Source organism: Chrysochloris asiatica, unplaced genomic scaffold, assembly GCF_000296735.1.
Source record: "Chrysochloris asiatica unplaced genomic scaffold, ChrAsi1.0 scaffold00106, whole genome shotgun sequence".
Taxonomy (NCBI): domain Eukaryota; kingdom Metazoa; phylum Chordata; class Mammalia; order Afrosoricida; family Chrysochloridae; genus Chrysochloris; species Chrysochloris asiatica.
Genome location: NW_006408624.1, coordinates 9,557,954 through 9,563,580, shown reverse-complemented (window position 1 = coordinate 9,563,580; position 5,627 = coordinate 9,557,954). Strand labels below are relative to the sequence as shown.

The window sequence follows — 5,627 nt, the reverse complement described above, 5'->3', positions numbered from 1 at the left end:
TTGAACTGCCAATTTTGCAGCTAGGAATCCAGTACTTATCCTACAGCACCACACCACACACAACTAGCTCACAATAAATACTAGCTACATTTGAAATATTAAAGGTATGAACTAAGCTATCACATGAGGTACATGAATTTGTGTCTATTCCTGCCTGGCCACTAGGTAATGTGATACCTTGGCACTGAAACTACTTATTTCAAGGTAATACAAGAGTAATTGGCATGGCATTTCCTGCCTCTCAGCCTTTAGCATAAGATGAAAAGAAAGCAATATTTGTGAAAAATACTGATTTTAGGCTAAAATGACAGAAATTTGTGAAGAAAAGAAAACCCTCTGAGGGCTTATAGAGGCAGAAATCTATAAGCCTTAGATTGACTAAGAGCCATTAGTAGGTAACACTGTGCATTCTCAGCCTTCCTGTCATGTGTTGCATACCAGGATGGGAGACAAGCACAGCAAAGGGGACATGACACAGAAACTCATGCTATGAACCCAACATTTTCTCTCACAGCTCACCCCTTCCCAAAAGCCATAAGCATAAACTCCAAGACCTTCCTTCCTCCAATTTTCTTCCCAACTTGCTGTTGCTGTTAGGTGCCGTTGAGTCATCGCATCCTATGTGCAAACATTGCCCAGTTCTGTGTCATACTCACAACTGTTGCTATGTTTGAACCCACTGCTACAACCACTGTGCCAACTTATCTCATTGAGGGTCTTCCTCTTTTTGACTGACCCTCTATCAAGCAGTTCAAGCAGTCCTTCTCCAGGGACTGGGCCCTCCTGATAACATGTTCTATGTATGTGAGACAAAGTCTCACCACCTTCGCTTCTAAGGAGCATTCTGCATTCTTCTGACAGTCCATGGTACATTCAAACACCATCAGTCAAAGGCATCAATTCTTCTTTATACATTGTCCAGCTTTCATGTACATATGAGGCAACTGGAAATACTATGACTTGGGTCAAGTGTACACAGCCCCTCAAGAAAGTATCATGTACTTCCACCTCCCCACCAGATAAGATCTTTTATTTGTCACCATTAAAAGTCTGAATTTTAAACAGATTCTTGAACTGGTGGTTCATAGCCATCAGCTCGTTCAACTTTAGCACCTGGCTCATCTCCAGTAGCTTTTCCAAAACTACTGCCTGCACCATGAAGCTCCATGAGCTTTCCCGACTCAAACTTGGGCTTCTTCAGCATTTTTACGTTCCTAACAAACACGTCATGGAGAGGGTAAATAGTCTGGCAAGCCTTCTCTATGTCCTTTCCAATGCTGTCTGGAATCAGTTTATTGACCACTTCTTTTAAGTCATTTGTCTGCACCTCTCAGGTCATGATTTCCATCATTTTCTTCCGGATTTGACGGAACTGTTGGTGCTGAGCATAAGATGTCTTCCAAATCTGGCTGTTGCATTTTTTTAGTAAAACCAACACAGAACAGGTGAAGCAAATAACCGTCTGTAGTCTTGACATCAATATAAGCTTCAATCATGGTCTGCCATTTTTGACCATGGAGCACATTTTGTCATGGGTAAAATCCATGCCATGGAAGTTGGTCAAGCAGTTTTTGCCCTGAACATCCTCAGTAATTAGCTTGAATTTTCTAAATGCAACTTCATAGTTCTGCAGATCGCAAGACTCACTTCAAAAACATGACCCTTGAGGCCACTGGATGCAATTTTGGTTCCCTGAGTCCTTGTGACTAGTGTTTTCCCAATATTTCTTATATTGAACATTGTTACAGACTGCAGGTATTGGGGTGCTGAGGACCAGTGTCATGGACGAAAATTCCAGCACGTGGCCGTGCTCCGACCTGCTGGCCAGAGACCCTGTGGGCCCAAGGAAGTAACCTCCAGATGGCCCGGGTCATTGGCTTTTATGAACTCACTGTGGGGCCAGCTCTGTATAATTCTCTTTAGTTCTCTTAATTCACTCTATGCTTCGAACCCCTGTAATTGCAGCCTCTGAGAAAATGGTTTCTTAATGTGCCCCTCTTAATGTCTCCACTGTGTTGGCGGTGCTTAAGGTTCTAAGAACAAATCTCTCTGAGAACAGACTCTGGCCACTGAGCTAGTATATCCAAACTGTTCTTTATCAAATTATTTAGTTATGTTTGATATTAACTTACTACATAGGCCTTGATATCCATGAACAAATATTAAACTGCTCCTAAAGCCGAGACTGTAAAAAGTTCCAAAAACAAGTTTGCTAAGAAGCTCTGGAGATAAGTTTCCAGGGCTTTATCTAAAGAACAATAGCTAGCGCCAGCCTTCCTGGATAGCCTTCAGGTGCAAACCATTCACCTAGGCGCCTCGCTTCCTCCTGCAGACCTGGCCCTGGCAGCTGACACAGTGGGATTCCTTTCAATCCTTTTCACCTTCCCCCATTCGAGATTAGGTGCTATAGATATGTTAATTAGCCTGGAGAAACCGAGTTGCTGCCCTGGGATTCGAACCTGAAAAGTACCATGTAATAATTTGCTTGAATTTCTGGAAAATTACAGATGTTAGATTATCAAGACAATTTGTGATGTATGTTTTAGAATTTGTACCTGTAAATCCTTGTGTCCTGTGTTGAACCATTAATCACATTTCACTTCTGTACCCCGGCTTAATAAACCCCGCCTTCCTTTGTCTAAAGCTCCTCCCCAAAATAAAACTGGGACTTAGACCAAAGCCCGCATGCATTAAGGCTTGCAGGCCATGCGTTATGGCTGGCATGCAAGGCATTACAGCTGGCAAGGCATGCGTTAAGGTTTGCAGGGCCGTGCTTTACTGCCTGCAGGGGCCACGATGCCGGTAGTCCAGGGTCTGCCTGCCAGTGTCACATCCACTCTGGTTTCGGGGTGTCTTCTTGTCTCTCTTGTTGTGTTCTTTATCTGTCGCTGTCACCTCCAGATCTCCCTCCTTTGTGAACCGAACCCCCATGTCGAGGCTGGTCCCCGACAGAACATAGCTGGTGCCTATACCTCATACCAATCTTTCTTAGAAAATGGATCAACCACTTTCTTCTTGGCTCCTTTTCTGCCACCTTTTGTTCTTGCGGACCGCCATGGTGCTGCTCAGAGAGCCAAAAGGGTCAACCTATTTTTAACACATCAATGAGACCTCCTTCTTCTCCCTCTTCCTTCACCCCCACCAGTCCAGTATTACCTTCTCCCTCGAGCATTTTAGTCACATCCTCCCACAAGGGCAGCCCCTCTTTGGATGGTGCAACTTCACCCAGGTGCTCGTCTTCGTGGGCAGGGTGACCAGGAGCTGCTGCAGCATGCTGAGGCCTACAATCTTGATGGATTTTCTGGTTTTAGCCCATAAGGTAAAGTTGGGCTTATCCACTTCCGATGAGGACACTGCCCGCTCTGTGATGAAATGCTTCACAGTTGTGTGAGCTTCTCTTGCCCTTGCCCTTGGGATTCTGGCTTGTCCCTACAGTACCAGGACCTGGGACTTCAACAACTCTGAACAACGGACTCCGTTCTTATGTGAAGTACCATCTTAGGAGGAAGCCAGCCAGGTAGGTGTGAGTATCTGCCTCTGTACTCTTCTAAAGGAGCAAAAGGCAAAATGGCTTCAAAAGCACCTGTTACACAGCTGGAGTTCCAGAACACACAGGAATATGTTCACAATGGCAAAAGATCCAAAAATAACGAGTTGGCATCAATGCAGGAACAAGTATAATTAGTGCCCTTGGATACAGCACTATTTCTCAGTTCCCTACACAAAACACCCAAAGAGACACAAACACTCAAAGATATACATATATACATAGATCCACTCATATTTCCTTCCTTGCAAGCTGCATGCATCTTCCTTCTGCACACACACTTGGGATTCGGCATACTACATGATTAACAAGGCAAGTTTTGCAATCACACAGCCTGGGTTAAAATCATGATGTTGAGTTGATTCCAACTGATAGCAACCCTGTAGAACAAAGCAGAACTGCCATGGAGTTTCCTACGCTGTAATCTTTATGAGAGCATATCACCAAGTCTTTTCTCTCATTAAGCCACTGGTGGGTTCCAACCACTGGCCTTGGTTAGCAGCTGAATGCTTAACCATTGCACCACCAAGCCTCCTTTTAGAATCCTAATACTGGCACATAAAAGCTCTAAGGCACATTTAGTTTCTTGATCTATAAAATAATAAAAATTGTACTTCATACAGTTGTAATGTTGATTAAATGAGACAATGCCAAGCACATGTTGTTGCTGTTAAGTATCATCGAGTTGGTTCCGATCCATAGTGGCCCTGTATGGGGTTTCCAAGGAGTGGCTGGTGAGCTTGAACAGCCGACCTTGCAGGTTCAAACAAGTTCAAACCGACTTGGCAGTCCAGAGCATTAACCCACAGCACCACATATAGCAAACCTTTAATAAACATCTTAAATCTTTCATTTCAATGCTGCATCATAGTATGATCTTATAAAATCATTAAAAAATCAATTAGAGGTTTTAATTTAAAATTCATTTCAAGCCCAGCAGCTGGAAAATTTCTTTTAATCTCACTGGTAAATTACATCCTAGTTTCAGAAATGTAAAACTGGTGGAAACATGCCTTACAAAGTAGGAAATATAGTGCTTCCAACAGAGAGATCTGGAAACCACTGAAATGATCTCATCTCAGTCCGTGGCATCTGAGTAGATGATCTATGATGACTCAGTCTAGATCGGTTTATCTGGGATCCCAACAAACAGTGCAGTTTCCTAGAAAGAGAGGGTGCCCAACGTTTGAAGTTTGTTTGTAGGAGGAGTCTGTGGTTTGCTGGTTTGGTTCTTGTAAGCTGTGACAGAAAGAAGCTGCATCCTATGGATTGGAGCTTGAGCAAAAATATCCTACCCTGAATATTATAAAAAGTAAAGGTCCTGAATCGAATTGGAGCAATCTTTGAATCTTACTTACAAAACAGTTAATGACTGAGAAGAAGCATGTTTCTTAAGATGCCCCTTCTCACAGCGCTCCCAGACATATGACCCTTGAGCCTCACCAGGCCTCGGGCAGGCAGCAGACATGGGTCTCCTACTCACCATATGGGCCTTGAATGCAGGACCAGAGATGGGAGAGCGAGAGGACTCGCTCTTGAAACTTGAAGCTCCAGTGTGTCTTTAAGAAAAAGACTGGGTGGTAACAGATTTTGTTCTTTGCCAGTCTTTTATGGACAGATCAAATCCCCCACTTAACAAAAATCGTTCATCAAAAGTGTCCAAAGTTCACGTTGGCTTCGGACCCAGAGGACCCTCGGTCTCCAGATTGGACAGGGGGCTTCTCCAAATTACCATCAAGAGCAGGCCTTAAACGGCTGGTCCTGCGCAAGCTCGAAAGTGGGATTTTCCAGTCTGACCCTCAGGAGCGGAGTTTTGGGGCCGGAATGGGAGGGTCTCTTGAACTGGCTTCATTCATTCGTTGGCTGCCGCTTTAATGCCTGAGCCGGTAGGAGTGACCAAGTCTGCCCTCTTCTCTGCCACTAGCGCTCCGGCCTCTTAGGTAGCAGCCTGGTGTCTTCTGGCACCTCTGTCTCACGGACACCCTTCCCCCTGCCTTGAAGGGGACCCGGGTGCAGCCGAGGCCCTCGCGAACACACTAGGAAGCCCGCCAGGCGCCTGGGTGTCTGTCCTTCTCAGGGG

The 5,627-nt window shown here is 44.8% G+C and overlaps 1 pseudogene; it reads right to left on the bottom strand.

Moving 5' to 3' along the window:
- Positions 1–1,057: 1,057 nt before the first annotated feature.
- On the bottom strand, positions 1,058–5,015 carry LOC102824997 (annotated as a pseudogene).
- Between the last annotated feature and the right edge of the window lie 612 nt (positions 5,016–5,627).